The sequence below is a fragment of the Macaca mulatta genome, chromosome 17 (assembly GCF_049350105.2).
Source record: "Macaca mulatta isolate MMU2019108-1 chromosome 17, T2T-MMU8v2.0, whole genome shotgun sequence".
In the NCBI taxonomy this organism is placed as follows: domain Eukaryota; kingdom Metazoa; phylum Chordata; class Mammalia; order Primates; family Cercopithecidae; genus Macaca; species Macaca mulatta.
This window is the reverse complement of record NC_133422.1, coordinates 63,795,141-63,812,843: the sequence shown is the minus strand read 5'-3', so window position 1 is coordinate 63,812,843 and position 17,703 is coordinate 63,795,141. Positions and strand designations below refer to the sequence as shown.

Here is a 17,703-nt window from a genome sequence, read left to right as displayed (position 1 = left end):
GTCAATGAGTGGGTGAGTCATAAAACTCACAGAGTCAGATTAGCTATTATTTTCTAGATCTTGGTAAGGACACCAGATTTTATTCTGAGATAGAAATGTTGATGAGATTTGAGTGGAAATACACTGGATTTTGTATGCAAATGTGAGACTGTAGAAAGGCAAGAATGCATGCGAAGAGGGCAGATAAAATGATATAATCCAGAGGAGAGATGCTTCCTGGAACTATTGTAGTATGTAGAGGACTACGTGCTCACAAACAGGGTGTTCCCCATAAGTCCTGCTCTCGCAAACGAAGCAGGGCGTTCCCGACAAGTCCTACCCTTGCAAACGAAGCAGGGCGTTCCCAATAAGTCCTGCTCTTGCAAACGAAGCAGGGCGTTGGAGGCCTGTTTATATGTAAACATCTTGAAAATCCAGAAAGTCAGGGAAAGGTCAGAAAAACAACGATGTGTCTTGTGACTTGGCAACATTCCACAAATGACTGTATAAAATAAAGCGGAGCGCACCATTCAGGGTGGCCGCCATGTTTGTCTTGTCTTGTGTTGTCTTGTGTGTTCATTCCTTTGTTTAGGAAACACGCGGACCCCAACATCTGGCGCAGTGAGCAGGGTCCGTGGCTCCACGAGAGCAAGGAACCGGAGGGGGAACACCCCAGGCAGGTAAATAAAGAAAGGGGGACCCACGGGCAAATTATGGGGAATTCCACCTCTCTGGCCTCTGAATATTTGCGGTTACTCCAGGGACTGTTGATGTCTATAGGAGTAGAAGTTAGTTAAGGAACATAAGACTTTGAAGTGATTGTTTGCCCATGTTGAACAACATTGTTATTGGTTTCAATATCAAACCAAAGTGCAGTTAAATCGAAAGGAATGGTTACAAGTGGTTAAAGTCCTGCGTCGAGCTCATCAGCGAGGGCAAACGATGCCTCTGACTTTGTGGACTTTGTGTAATTCCATTACTCAGGCATTAGAGTTACTTGAAACTGACTCGGAGCATGGCGATACTGCCACAGGAGGTGAGGCATCTGAAGGTTTAGAGAGGAATGATCTTAGAGAGGAACATGTTTATGCCCTGGTTATTGAGGACAAGGAATTGGAAAAAGAGCTAATGCCTCCTTCATCTGAAGGAAATTCTGATTTGCAGCACATTTTAGAGATGTTACAACAGTTGTTAAAATTGCAAAATACCGCTGCTCCTGTTTCTCCTATCTCTCCACTAAAAAGATTTCCCTTTGCCTCCACCTCCAACCTCTTTGTCTATGTCAGGTCAGGTTTTCTCTGTGCCTCTTCCTCCTGTAGGAGAAAAGAAGGAATAGAAGGAAAAGGGTGATTTTGAGGAATTAGATTTATTAATTTTTGAAAGAAATGAAAGCTGCAATTTCTAATTATGGACCTCAATCACCGTTTGTCCTTGGCCTTCTCGATTCCTTCTCTTCAGAACATATGATGATTCCTATTGACTGGGAAACGTTGGGACAGGCTGTCCTTGATCGTTTGCAATGGCTTCAATTAAAAAGTTGATGGTGGGAGGAAGCAAGAGTACAAGCTAGAAAAAATGCTACACGAAATCCCCCAGGACCTACTGAAGAGCAGCTTACGGGTTCAGGACAATACGCCACTCTTAATGCTCAGGCAGGCCTAGATGATATTGCTCTCACTCAGATTAAAGCCTTGTTTTTAAAAGCGTGCACTAAGGTTGAAATAGCGGGTAAAACTTCTTTATCTTTTGTAAAGATCCTACAAGGAGCCACAGAGCCATATCCAGATTTTGTAGCCCATCTTCAAGATGCTGTATTAGAGACTGTAGGTTCAGGCCCTGCTGCTAAAATTCTTTTGGATACTTTGGCTTTTGAGAGTGCTAATCCTGAGTGCCAAAAATTGCTGCGTCCTCTAAAAGCTAGTGGGGCTGATTTAGATGAATACATTCGGGCTTGTGCAGGTGTTGGAGGAGCTATTTACAATGCTCAATTGTTTGCTGGGGCACTTTCTAAGGCTTTAAAAGGCAATTCTAAACAAGGTATATGCTATCAATGTGGGAAACCCGGTCATTTTAAAAAGGAATGCCGGAAAAAATTAGGCTTTTCTGCTCTAAAAGAAAAAAGGTTACCATCTAATATGTGTAAACGATGTGGCAAGGGTCGACATTGGACCAATGAATGCCATTCAAAAACTGATAAAAGTGGGAATGTACTGTCACCCCTCTTGGGAAACGGGAGCCGGGGCCCGCAGGCTTGGGGCCCCAACAACTACAATGCAGGCCTACCCTAGTACCCAGTGAGCAGTGGCTTAGAACATCAAGGAATGACCTCGAGTCCTCCTTAAAGACATCTTACCCTACCCCAGTTTCTCAGCTTTATGCTGCCACTAAGCAGAGTGCCGCTGCTGACCTAGCTATTGTCCAGCCTTATACTTTAACTCCTAATAGAGGAATATATAAGTTGGCTACCGGAGTGTGTGGTCCTTTGCCAAAGGGACATGTAGGACTTTTACTAGGGTAAAGTAGCAACGCTATGCGGGGGTTAATGGTGGTCCCAGGAATAATTGATCCTGATTTTACTGATGAAATCCTTATTATGGTACAAGTCTCACAACTTATGCGCCTAGAGGCAGGGGAATGTATTGCATAATTGCTTTTATTGCCTTTTTTTCCTTTCTTATCTGGAGATGTGTCTCGTCAAGGAGGTTTCGGTAGTACTGGGAAAACTGTTTTCTGGGAAACTTTAGTTTCTGATCAAAAATCTTTATGTTCATTGCAAATTAATGGGATACTTTTTGAGGGCTTAGTCGACACAGGAGCGGATGTATATAATAATGTTTGGCTCAATGGCCTGATCATTGGAAAAAGAAACAAGTATCGGTTACTCTATCCGACCTAGGTACTGCTTCTATAGTCTACCAAACTGTCGAGCCCCTGAGCTGTGTAGGACCTGAAGGACAACAAGGAAAAGTGTTCTTTTATATTGTATTTGGGGCCGCAATCTTTTACAACAATTTGGTGCCTTTTTAAGCATTCCTCATATTTCTTCAGCTGCCAAAAATATGATATTCAAAATGGGCTACAATCCTTTAAACTCTCAGCCACTGTCCACAAGCCTCAAGCTTTACAATTGAAGTGGAAAACTACAACTCCTGTTTGGGTGGAACAGTGGCCATTATCTAAAGAAAGACTTAAGGCTTTAAAGAATTTAGTTAAGGAACAATTGGCCAAGGGGCATATTGAACCAAGTACTTCTGCATGGAATTCCCCTGTGTTTGTCTTGTCAAAAAAAAAAAAAAAAAAAAGGAAAAGGGCACTTATTAACTGATCTTAGAGCTGTAAATACTTGTATTCAACCTATGGGGACTTTATCCCCTGTAGCAGAAGAAGATTTGTCATTTGTAGAAAATAGAATTAATGAAGCTCACCTTGATTATATTGTACCCAATCTTCCACTTTCATTGTGTCTTTTTCATACTCCTCATTCGCCAAGGGCCGTTTTACACCAAGATAATAATATTCTGGAGTGGCTGTTTTTGGCTAATAAAGCCATTAAGAAAATTCACCCATATATTGATAAATTGGCTGAATTAATTATTAAAGGACGACATCGAGCTCGTCAGTTGCTTGGTGCTGACCCTGTAAAAATTATTACCCGATTGTCTAATCAATACATTGAATCTCTGCTGGAAACTCATGAGGGTTGGCAAGTGGCTTGCGCTGAGTATACTGGTTCTTTTTCTCAGCATTATCCTAGTAGTAAATTGTTTGCTTTTCTGCAACAATATTCTTTACTGCCATATAATCCTATCTCTTACACTCCAGTTAAAGGTCCCAACTTTTTTACTGATGCTTCAAGCAATGGAAAGGCTGGATACTGGACTTAAGACAATTCAAAAATTTCTCACTATCCATTTGAATCAGTCTTTATTATTTGTAACTCTTACTTCCCGCATTGCCCCCCTTTTTATCACTCATATTCATTCTCATTCAGCTTTGCCAGGACCTCGAGGCATTCAACAAAATCACATTTGGCAAATGGATGTAACTTATGTTCCTTCCTTTGGTCATTTAAAATATGTTCATCATACTATTGATACGTGGTCACATTTCCAGTGGGCTACGTCATTACCCTCTGAAAAGGCTGACTCTGTTATTACTCATTTACTTACTTGCTTTGCAGTTATGGGAGTCCCTGCTGAATTAAAAACTGATAATGCCCCTGCTTATTGCTCTCGCAAATTGGCTGCCTTCCTCTCTTTATACCATATTCATCATTCCACTAGTATTCCATTTAACAGTCAAGGTCAAGCAATTATTGAAAGAGCCAATGCTACCTTAAAATTACAACTTTTAAAGCAAAAAGGGGGAGATGGGCGAGATTCCCCAAAACATCAAATTCTGAAAGCCTTTTTTACTTTAAATTTTCTCAACCATTGGCGCCAATTACAGCAGTCTGCAGCGGTGAAACATTTTCAACAGCCTTTAGAAAAGCCACAAAACAGTAATCTGTGGGTGTATTATCCTTCATTACAAAGGAAATATTTAAAAGAAAAAGTTTTACAATGGGGCCGAGGCTATGCTCTTGTCCGTACAGGTGCCGGACCAGTGGTTTCCATCTCGACGGTTGAAACAGTGCCATGGCGAAGAGGAGCCAATCCAAACAGTTCCTGAAGGAATTCCAGGAGCTAAATCTGAGCGCTCAGAGAACATTCACCTTTGGAACTCGTGCGGAGCCCCCGACATGGGGACAACTGAAACAGTTAAGAAGCTAAAGGGGTTGTTCAACAAGCTAGGCAGCCCAAAACCCCACTGACTTTATTCCTGGCTATGCTGGCCGTAGTAAATTGTCAGGTAACAGCTGGAGAATTTACATACTGGGCTTATATTCCTTTTGCACCCTTATATCAAGGTGTGGCCTGGGGAGACAGAGAAGTCCCAGTATTTACTAATGATACTGCTTGGATGCCATCACCTTTTTTAAACCAGGATCCTAAATTAGACACTGGCACAGGAAATAGTTCATATCAATTTGGGGTTAAAGGGTTACCTATATGTCTTGGGGGTAGTCCGCATTGTCTGCATCTTTCTCATGAGGCTTGGGCTGTTCGCTATAACCATAGTCATATCTCTGCCTTTACTATGATTGTTGTGGCTCAAAGTTTCAAGTATAATCATACTGCAGTACTTAATGAAACTCTGCCAAGTACATTATCTTTATGCCCTATCCCTGATGTGTCCGGAGGTGTTTCCCAACTAGAGTGGACTAGATGTAGCAGTAGTGGGCCACGATTATTGTTAAAAGTAAAAGGGAAGAGTCGTAAATACTTTGTTACAGATTGGAGTGTACATGGAGATTTTCAGACTAAATTCAGCCATGTCAACCTGCGTTGGCATAAGGTAATCACAGCATTTCTGCAGATGGCAATGAAACTATTATTTGGCATGATGGTGGTCTATCACCCCCTTGCCACATTTGGCTAATACCTCACAAATACAAGGTCATATTTGGAAGTTGCTAGCTGCTGGTAAACCAATGTTCACTTTCACGGGAAACATGTCCTTAAATCTTACTAATATTGCTAACCCTTTCCATATATCTTTGCATCAAATATAGTTCTAGATATGTTATTGCATGTGTAAGAAAGCCTTACTTGTTGTTGACAGGAATTTTTAAATGGGATAATAATACCGAGGTAGTTAACTGTACAAACAATTGTACATTCTTAAGTTGTATAAATACTACTTGGTGGAATAATAATTGGAATGAGTCTCATTCCGATTTATATATACTAAGAGCCAGAAAGAAACCTGGCTACCTGTAAACTTAACATGTACTTGGAGTGAATCTGCTGGGGTTACTCAGATTTATAAGGTTATGCAAGATCTTGTCCACCGCAGTCGGAGAATGGTTGGAATCGTCGTGACCGCGGTGATAGGACTTGTAGCAATTGCTTCCACTGCCGCTGTTGCTGGATTAGCTCTACACCAGCATATACAAAATGCAGAATTTGTGCAACAATGGCATGAACAATCACATTTGTTGTGGCAGCAGCAACGAGACATAGATGCTCATTTGACTGAACGAGTAGATAATCTGGAACAAGTGGTTTCTTGGTTGGGAGATCAGCTAACAGTGTTGAATATCCGAGCTTTGTTGAAATGTGATTGGAACACTACCCAATTTTGCATTACTCCTGTTCCTTTTGACAGCACTGTACATAATTGGACTGAGATAAAGAGACTTTTAATTGGTCATAATAATCTTTCCCTAGAAATACAAGAATTAACACAGAATATTTCTGAAACATTTTGCAATCAGTTACCGTTGCTGACTGGTGCAGATTTGATGACTGGTATTGCACAAAGTTTGACGTTTTTGAACCCTATGAGTCCTGTAAAAAATTTTGCTGACCTTTGTTTCTAGTAATGTATTGATTGTTGTTCTTGCCTTTGTCATTTTTCACAGTCTGCTGGAGACGGTGCCAAAGGGCAAACACCGAATCCCAGCGAGCCCAACATGTAATGATGGTTTTAAAAGAAATTCAAACTTGTAAATAAGGAAAGGGGAAATGTAGAGGACTACGTGCTCACAAACAGGGTGTTCCCCATAAGTCCTGCTCTCGCAAACGAAGCAGGGCATTCCCGACAAGTCCTGCCCTTGCAAACGAAGCAGGGCATTGGGGGCCTGTTTATATGTAAACATCTTGAAAATCCAGAAAGTCAGGGAAAGGTCAGAAAAACAACGATGTGTCTTGTGACTTGGCAACATTCCACAAATGACTGTATAAAATAAAGCGGAGCGCGCCATTCAGGGCGGCCGCCATGTTTGTCTTGTCTTGTGTTGTCTTGTGTGTTCATTCCTTTGTTTAGGAAACACGCGGACCCCAACAGTAGTAAATGTAGAGTAAGAAATGGTCGATAGATAGATAGATAGATAGATAGATAGATAGAGAGATAGAGAGATAGAGAGATAGATAGCAAGAGAGAAAAACAGAGAGAGAGGGCCATACATACATACATACATACATATATGTATATATATCTACCCCAGCATCCCAAAGTGCTGAGCTTATAGGTATGAGCAACCATGCCCCGTCTGACAACTTGGTTTTGAGTAGAGAAATCAAGCGACCCTAAAGAGTATAAGAAAATGTATTGAGGATATAAGAAATTTTGTTGCTGACAGAGTGCTAGATCTCTATCTAGAGATACACCCAGATCTGTTGCTAGAGTTCTAGATCTCCATCTAGAGATAAATTTGACAGAGATAGATCCACAGGGATCAGTGGAAAGTCTGGTGTTAACTCTGTAGGATGAGACAACGAGCCAAATCAAGAGGTATAGCTAGCTGCATAGAGAGGAGAATTTTTTAGGTCAATTGGGGTTTGATAGGGCTAATCACCATAGTATCTAGGAAAGACATGCTTAATCGGTTAACATTGTTTTCTTTCTTGGCAGTAATATCTTTGGCAGTGTTTAGTAAGGACACAGTGAGCTATGGAGAAAGGGGAAGAATGTTGAGTTCTAAGAGCCCATTTTTCAGTGTTGAGGAGTATGATATAGTAAGGTTGAAGTTTTGTTCAAAATCAGAAGGTAAAAAATCATTAAATTTCAAAAAAATGTGAAAACAATTTCAGGTAACGATATAATCAGGAAATAACAGTAGCTATATGTCAAATTTGAATATATTGATATTACTTATTTTGCTTTATTATGTTATTCTTGCAATACTACTCCAAAGTAGCAGCCTACGTATTTCTCCTTTTTCCTCTGTTTTCACCCATTCCTTTTGTTTCATCAGCCTTTGAGTTCCTATTGTGTGCTAAGTCCATCGCAAGACCAATTAGGACATAAATTGCAGCAAGTTTTTACTTTTTCTTAAGCTATTATTCTCCTGGCAAAAATAAATTTACATGAACCAGATATTCTAGATAGCTTATAGTACTAGTGATCTGAAGAGGTATACTACACATGGAAGAAAGAACATGAATCCAGTATTAATTTGGTTGAAGAGAACCAAATAAAACTTGATCTGTCTGGTCAGTGGAAAATAGGTCACACCTAAATCGGTTTATGTTGGGTGATTAGGGGCTACAAAGGTAAACTGAAGCAGATGAAAGGGAGAAAAGTAACTTATCCAATTTTACTGCAGTCAAAACACATCTGTAAAGAAACTTCTTGTAGAGCTTTGTCTTTGAGAAATAGATTTGCAGAAAATGGTCACACTGCATTTTTTTCTGTAATGATTTTGCTTTCTTGTGGGTTAGTATTCCAGCTAGTGTGCTTGTATTGTGAATCCTTCCCAAACTTGTTGCTACTGTTAGTTCTGCAAAATTATCATGGTTTTAATGGACACAAGAAATGAGGAAAATCAAAGCAATCTCTCTTCTGTCCTACATTCAGAGCAATGTGGTTTTGCACTATTAGGCACAAAGCAAAAAATGGGCACTTCTACAATTTTACAAACTAAAGTTAGCAAGGGTAATTATATCTGTCATTTCTTTTAATTTTAGCTTTGAGGGAACTGAAAGCTGAACAGCACTAAGTAAGTTATCTATGTAGGCACAACTTTTTAGCCTAACTTTAGTATGATCCTTACAAAAGCAAAAATGTATTGAGGGTTACTAAGTGCTAATCACTGGGCTCTATATAATAGTTACCATTTAAGTATTAAATGTATCTTCCATTATACTACACTAACAAAAAAATTGCATTAATGCATGTTTGTTCTAATAAAATAGAAATTCATGCATTTGGAAGCAATTTTAAAATACCAAAATATTAAAAAAAGAACAGGTCAGGAATTTCTTTCTCTTTTGATGTAATATAATGATCTATAAGAGCAAAATCAATTTTAAAGTTTGATACAAAATTGAGTGGAAGATTTTATAAAGTCAACATAAAGGCCATGAAAATTTTATCTTAAATATACTTTAATTTATAAATTTGTTGATCATGTTAATTAGTAACAGGCTGCAAAATATTGTTAATTCCTGAAAATTTAATTTGCCACAATTCTAAGTTACTTTGGAAAATAAAGGAAGGTCATTTTAACTAACCTTTAATGTTACAATGCCTCTTGAAAGAATGTTTACCTTCCAAACATTGAAATCAAATTGGATGGTTTAACCTATCTTTGTTAAATTTAATATTACCTACATCTAATTTGCATATGTTATTTTCACCTTTAATTTTAAACAGTAGCTAAGTAACACAGCCTGAGACAATGCAATTGACATTTATTATATTACAGTTTAATCTCTAATTTGCTCTTCTTTCTAAATCATATTTTTACATAGATTGTTAATTGTTAACTATTTTCACATCTATTCTAAGGTTCTAAGGTACATGTAGACATTTATTAATCATTTTCAAAACATCAGATTTTTGTTTTATTCCTCTATCTTGCATGTTATTTCTTGCTTTACATATTTTTGTTCCTATTTTTATCATTTTATCTTACTTATTTGATTTTATTCTGTTACTCAAGCTTCTTCAGCTCAACCGTTAACTCATCTTTAATACTTGTTCTTAGTTTTTAATACAGGTTTAAACAGGTGACATTGTGTCACTCAGGTTGTTTTCGTAGTATTTTAATTGCTTTTACATTTTAATTATTTTGTAATTTCTTTGTATTTTATTTAGCACGAATGATTTTCACACTATATTTTTACTTTTAAGATATATGTTTTTAAATAATCATTTATTTATTTCTAATTTAATTGCATTTACTGCTAGAGAGAATAATCTTTTATGGATTTTTTGGAGGCTTCCCTCAAGAACTAATACAGATTTGACTTTTTTTTTTTTTTTTTTAAGACTGAGTCTCGTTCTGTCACCCAGGCTGGAGTGCTGTGGCGTCACATTTGACTTTTTAAAGTATTCTACTTGTGAGGTAAATCTTGTGGGTTTTTTTGTTTGTTTTTTATATTTTATTTTGTGTTTCATTAATGTTACATACTACATCATGAATATGTCATGTAAAATGTTGACTGGGTCAAACATAAAACACAAACATTTAGATCAATAATTTTGTATAAATATAAATGGATATTTACAAAACTCCATAATAAATATTTTATAGATATATAAGTATCTCTAGTGATATATATCACAGAAGTGTCCAAAATAAGAACAGGAATTTTATGTGTATGAGTTTCTGTTGATACCCTACCATTTAAAGAGAAAACTACCTTCCGTATCTCTCTCTCTTCTGCCTCTTTCTTTTTACACACACACACACACACACACACGTGCGTGCGCGCACACACACACACATACACATATACACACACATACACACACATGAGTGAGTCTACATATGGATATAAAAGAAAATAAGATTAGCAAACGGACAAAAATACAACAGGGCATTATATGCGCTATGAGAATCTATTAAGCATTACCTGTATTCTTTGCAAATGAGGGACCAAAAACTCAGAGATGTGAAGAAAAATTCAAAGCTACCTAGATAAGTATTTAAAGAAGTATTCCAATGTTCATAGTTTTAATTTTACATCATATTTTATAGGATCCACTAATACTTTAACAACACTGTAATCTATGTTTTGTTTATAAAATGATGTGGTTGTTCCTATATATATTTGCATTCGTATCTGTGTAAATTGCAGCTCAGAAAATTTGACATGGCTATTCCATGTCAATTGGATTCCATGTCAATTCCATGTCAATTGAATGAAGAGAGGCTTCATTCAATTTTCTTCCAACAAATTGTTTTAGCATTATACAATGTTAAGTGAAAGGACTCTTTTGATATTGTGAACCGGAACAACAGGGGTGAAATTGATAACTGTAGTCAGTATTCATTTCGCCAAAATGTATGATGACCTAAGCTCCCTAGTATAATGCCAAATCAAGATGAAAGGTGCTAAGTATTAGACTCTGGGAAACACTGATACTTGGCAACATTTTAGAATATTTTTAGTGATTATTTCCCTTGGAAGCAATACAAGTAGCTATTGCTCACATAAAATTAAACAATAATTTTAAAACTTTACTATCTCATAATCTTTGTAGTAATCTCCATATTATCCAAAAGAGCAAAAATAACGACTAGGAAAGCTTACTAAATTTCCCTATATCTCAAGACTAGTTAGTGAAAGGGCAATTTTTAAAAACACTTTTATGGTTCCCAGGCTTTGGGTTCAGAGCCTCTTTATAGTAATACTGTGCTATACAAGTAACTACTTTTACAAATTTTAGGACTCTAACACAGAACTCAATTAATAAGTCTTAATATAATTCACTTGTTATATAAATTATGCTCAGTTTCCAAATACACTTGGCATTCGTATTGGTATCTGACATCAAAAAATTTATTTCCCAAAAGTATGTAATTCCATTTATCTTTTCTTTTTACCTGATTTTATTGGAAAGTAAAATTTAACAAGGAGTCTGTGGTCCAGACTCACAATATCTAAAGTGTTATTTCACGTAATAGTGCATAATGCTAAGACAAATTGCCAGCAGAAAAATGAATCTTTTCTGAACAAATTCAAGACCTTAAAATTATTTGAAAAAAAATTGCCAGTTTAAACACTTTGTTTACCATAGACATTTTATTTATAGAAATATTCAGGAGTTATGTAGTTACATTTTATTTACTGCTTGATACTGCTACAAACCATTACTGTAATTGAAAAGTATTTAATTTTAATTACCATCTTTTCACATTTAAAATATATACAGTATCAATATGACAATTATTTACTAGTAAAATTATTGTGGACAAGTGTGAATGTTAGTTAAAATATAATATTGTGAATATTAATAATAGAACAAAGACTAACATTCCTCCAAATTAGCAACCAAAAAAGGTCACTTTTTTAAGTTACAAATTAGTAAATATTAAAAATAATAGATTTTATTCTAGTAATTATGTAACCCAGTATTTAGACTTAGAAATTATGAAGCACATATTTATACTCTATTGTTGTTTATAGTAGAAAATACTCAAGCTTTCTTGAAATATGTTTTTGAGCATTATAAATTCCACTATGGTACCACAAATAATTGTTCAAAAATTATAATTATCTTTTTACCTTAAATGTTTATAGATTATTTAAATTGATTTCAATAAATTTTAAGTTCAATGTTAGTTGAAATTGAAGTAAAAAAGATAAAAATTCTTCATAAACCTCATTAGGGATTCCTTTCCATATATAAGCTATAATTTTAAGAGCTATTTGGAACTTAAGTTCTTTAATTTATAATTTAATATTTTTAAATGCTGAATGATCAATTTGTGCTGATTTTAAAATTTTAATATAAAATATTTAATATTTTGATGTTTAATATTAATGCACAAAGTAGCTCTACGTGTCTACATTCAGTATGTTTATTGTTTAACACGTTATATGATCACATTTAAAAAATAAACCCGTTGGACTTCTTCCCCACATTATTCCCAAACTTCTAAAATGCAAACGCTGAAGTTATGCATTCCATTAAACAGTATAGATAATCTTCCGCCTAGAGGAATATTATTATCTACATTTTTAAATAAAATAGCACTCAAATGTTAGAAAGTTTTGTCACAAAGTGCCACTTCAACGTCAATAGTGGATACACATAAATGGTAAGAGGTTTTGCTGTATACATGGCTTAAAAATACCAGTGAATCACCGAAAACTCTTTCTCTTTGCACATATATTTTGGTGAATATGATGACATGTATATGCATCTTTATCAAAATATCTAAAAGAAAACATAGAAAGTGCTAACATTTCATGGAAATCTCCCCTTTAATCACTATGAGCAAGGAAATGTTTCCTTTCTTTGTTTCTGCTAGGTTTCCTTTTTTCCAGCCGAGTTGGCAAATTTTTCTTTTGTTCATTTCAAATTATCAGAAGTTTGTTAAAATTATCAACCTGGTATGAGGCCAAATTTAATGTATTTTTTTGGTTGTTAAGGGGGAGAATTATTTTATTTTACTGTTTTAAGTCACCGCAAGCTTTGAAATACTGGAATGAAGGAAGCTGGAAGGTATATTAAGGACCTGCTAATTGTAAGGTCAGAGATATGAAGGAATAATAACTATAAATTGTGATATATTGAAAATTAAACAGAGAAAGAAAGAACAAAAACACATTACCTCACTTTTTCCATATTAGTAATATTGCAAGGGCTTTTTTGTTTGTTTGTTTGTTTTTCTGTTTTACCTACAGGGAAAGGGAAGGATATAGTATAGACTTATTGTAATATCTTCATCATTAGTCTCTCTGTTCTCTGATATGAGCAACTGAATTTTTCATAACTCAAGTCAAAGGTAATGAAAAAGCAGTGTCTAGAAAATTCCCCTAATTATGACACCTTCCCTGCCCACTTTCAAAATGTTTGCTGATCTTAAACTTCTCTTCTGCATAAATCTGCATCTGAAAGTCAGTTTTTAATTTGCCAGGTGGTCAGTTTGAAGCCACACAGTTGGCTATTTGACCTTTTGATCAAGCACATCAATGTTCATATATTCTAATTAAGTAAATTTTATTATTATCATGTTTTAGCATGCCTTCTGCTCAACTGCTTTCAATTGTCTACGCTGCCGTACATGTCACTGAACTAATCTGCTATTTCCTAGAAGACCATAAACTTTACTGGAGCCTGGTGCAGACGACTCAAGAGTAAGGACTAACATATTTATTTACAAAGTACTGAATCCACCTCAGTCTTTTACTCTCAAACAATAGACTGCTTTGCAGTAGTGCTATTTGCCTTTGAGAAAAACAAAAACTGTAACTTTTAATCATTTATCTGACTTTCTTCACTTAGTTTTTTTACTTAAGCTCCATTTAGTAACTTAAACAATTTAAATTCAATATTTTAAAATCTAATTTTGTAATTGGAAAAACTTTTTTTTTCTTTTCTTTTTTTGCTAAGGTCTCTCACTGTGTCACTCAAGCTAGAGTGCAGTGGTGCAATCTCTTGGGGGGGTGGGTGAGGTGGGAGGATCACTTGATTTCTAGAGGGCAAGTGATCCTCCCACCTCAGTCTCCCAAGTAGCTGGGACTGCAAGCATGTACCACCACATCTGGCTAATTTTTATATTTTTTTCTAGAGAAGAGGTTTTGCCTTGTGCACAAGCTGATCTCAAATTCCTGGGCTCAAAGAGAGCCACCCACCTCGGCCTCCCAACGTGCTGGTACTACAGGCATTAGCCACCATGCCCAGACACAAAAAACAATTTTCCAATCAGGAAATGAGTATGTGTAATTGTATACGGAGAGCTTTATACCAATATTATGCATTAATTTAGATAGACAAGTACTAGTATTTGGTTTCTAATAAATTAGAAATCCAGTGTGCTATAGATATATCTTGCATTTCAAAGTTATTTTTTCCTAACGTGCTTTGAATTGACACTTACAAACAATGAGCAGTATTTATATAAATCCTATTAAACATCTCAAAGTCAATATAGCATATAATAATAATAAAGGCAGCAACAATTCTAAATAAGAATAGCAAAGAATTGCCACAGTGCTTACTCTGTATCATGCAGTCACCTATGTATTACATATGTCAGCAATGTGTATACATACACACGCATACACACACATGCATATATATACACACATACACACACACATATATATATAGCTTTGTATTACTTTGCAATGTATTCTGGTGGGCTTTTTAAAGTCAATGAGAAAACATTGATCAGTAAAAACAAAATCATTTTCTAAAACTAACATGCAACTCATCAAAACAGTGTTTTGAGTATTACAAAAGCAAAAACATATAATTTGAAAACAGTTAAATATCATGGATTATATTTTTATGAAAATATTTTATGTCTTTATCTACCAGAGGGCTTTATTTTTCAAAGAAGATCAATGGTTAAATATAAAGATACTTAATTCTTATATATGTTTGCTTATTTTATGTAGGTTAGTATGTATCTGATTAAACTTACTTATATTTTTCATATTCATCCCACCACCATCCAAAGGACACAGAGGAAATAAAATCATCAAGATGGAGGTCACTGCAATTATGCACCATGACTTCAACCATTATGACACCATTTCACAGTAAAAGCATTCTCTTGTTCCAGGAGAAAGATATCTCCCCGATACTATAACACTTTCAGCCTAGAGAAACTACACAGAAGCAAGATAAGACTTCACGGAAGTTTTGTGTACTTCTTGGCCATCACACTACCATAAAGTAGAGGAGAGATCAGTTTCTGTCCTCCTCTCCCACTTCACCTGTCAAATATCTTAAGAGTGAATTTATCCGGCCGGGCGCGGTGGCTCACGCCTGTAATCCCAGCATTTTGGGAGGCCGAGGCGGGCGGATCACAAGGTCAGGAGATCGAGACCACGGTGAAACCCCGTCGCTACTAAAAATACAAAAAATTAGCCGGGCGCGGTTCTGGGCGCCTGTAGTCCCAGCTACTGGGGAGGCTGAGGCAGGAGAATGGCGTGAACTTGGGAGGCGGAGCTTGCAGTGAGCCGAGATCGCGCCACTGCACTCCAGCCTGGGCGACAGAGCGAGACTCCGTCTCAAAAAAAAAAAAAAAAAAAAAAAAAGTGAATTTATCCATACCTAATTTTTTGATTATCTTAATTACTCCCAGAGGGTCAAGCTCTCAATCATTTTTATCCAGAGTCTCATTACTCTACTATTTCATATTGCTTAATCTGACCCAATTTCCCAACTTTCTTTGCCCTACACTACATTCTAGAATTAATTGGTTTATTTTTTAACAATAAAATGTTTTTATTTTTAAATTATTTTATCCTTCATGATTCCTCTGAATGTTTCTAGTGGAGGCTCAAGATCTGATGATTTATTTATCCTGTAACGCTCTCAATTGGAGAATATTTTTTTCTCTCTTTAAATCATATACTCCAGAGCTTGCAGGTGAGGTATGTATCTTCCTTGTTTTCATTGCCATTTCCATCTTACTTATCCTAAACATCCTTTTGGGAACACAGCTCCTTTGTGGTTTATATCATGAGATTTCCTACCTCTAACCCTTGAGTTAGCTCTTTGATGATCTCCCAACATTTCCTCCTCAGTTTTTGATATCTTTATCAACTGGTCCTTTCCTACCACTACTATTTCTCTATTTCTGAAGGAACACATACTTTCCATTTCACATTTTGGCCTCACACATGTAACCTTTTGACTTTGGATGTCAGCCTACTCCATTTCAACCCTATTTCACAGTCATATTCTTCTGAGCAACCTATTTTATGACCATAGACACCTATCCTTTCAGGTTACCTATTGTATTATCTTCACTCCTACAAATACCCCGTGTCATTTAGCCTTTTGCTTTTTTGACCCTCACCACTTACTAAACCATCAATAAAGTGCTTCATATTCTGACTTTTCTCTTTACTTAAGATTGAATCAATTATCTTTCATTAAGATCACTCTCTTGGGTTGGGCGCAGTGATTCGCATCTGTAATCCCAGCATTTTGAGAGGCCGTGGTGGGCAGATCACCTGAGGCCAGGAGTTCAAGACCATCCTGGCTAACATGATGAAACCCCGCCTTTACTAAAATACAAAAAATTAGCTGGGCGTGGTGGGGTGCACCTGTAATTCCAGCTACTTGGGAGGCTTAGTTGTGAGAATCTCTTCAATCCAGGAGACAGAAGTTGCAGTGAGCCGAGATCACGCCACTGCACTCCAGCCTGGGTGATAGAGTGAAACTCCATCTCAAAAAATAAATAAATAAATAAATAAATAAATAAATAAAATAAAATACGCTCTTGGAAATACAGTAATCGCATTTTTCTACTTCTCTGTCCCACTCACTTGGCAAAACCCCAACACTAGTCAGCCCAACTCTCTGTAGCTGAAATTCATTGGAAAAAAAATGACAAATCTGATGAATCCACTTTTAAAGTTATGGACACAGATCTCAAACAAACACTCCATACCAATCTGGCTGTCTAAAAATGGCATTATTTAAATTACTGCATTACACATTTCCTCCATGTTCAAAATTCTTCTCTTTCCATCCCCTGTTAATAAAACTCTGAAAACCAAAACACAACCCAGAGTCCTTTAAGCAGATATTTTATTGAAAAATGGTAAATAGAATCAATCTGACAGGAATTTTCTGTTCTACCACATCCAAATGCCAACTGCCTATATCTTCGCTTTGTCATCATTTATAACGGAAGTTCATCCCAGACTCATTAGTGACTTATTTTTACCTTAAATGATATGTAAAACATTGTTCTCCGACATTGACCCCAGGAAAGTTTTATAGTATGCTAAAGGCAGCGCAAAGCAGAAACACTAACGGGAAGAGTTATATGACTCGTGAAAAATGACTAGCAGTTTATCAATCAGGTGAAGGAAAAAGGGCATTCTAAACGTAAAATCCAAAGTTCTGAAAATGAAAGAGAAAGAGTTTGTTTAAGAAACAAAGTTAGTTGTTATGCCTTGGTAGATTAAAATGTGTGTGTGTGCATGTGTGTGTGTGTGTGGAGAAGGGCTGTGTGGGAGAAACTTTTAACCAAGTTTTTTTCTGTTGCAGATTTAAGATGCAGCCAAAATGTTTAATTTTGCCAGGAGAAGAAAGCTATACCAGGAAAAAAGTGGCTACCTCTACAGAGAACTAGTTCTTCTCTGGCATCATCCAATTCTAGGTATTAAGCCTGAGTGACCCATGCATGTCCTACACCAGGGGTCCTCAACCTCGGGGTAGCAGACACATACCAGTCTTGGTCTGTCAGGAACT

At 36.3% G+C, this 17,703-nt stretch overlaps 1 long non-coding RNA gene across 1 annotated transcript; it reads left to right on the top strand.

Annotated features, from left to right (window-relative positions):
* The first annotated feature begins 536 nt into the window (after window positions 1-536).
* On the top strand, window positions 537-13,608 carry LOC114673496 (uncharacterized). Its single transcript, XR_003724247.2, has 3 exons — window positions 537-659; window positions 9,799-9,874; window positions 13,503-13,608. It is a non-coding gene; the product is annotated as an uncharacterized LOC114673496 (long non-coding RNA).
* The last annotated feature ends 4,095 nt before the right edge of the window (window positions 13,609-17,703 follow it).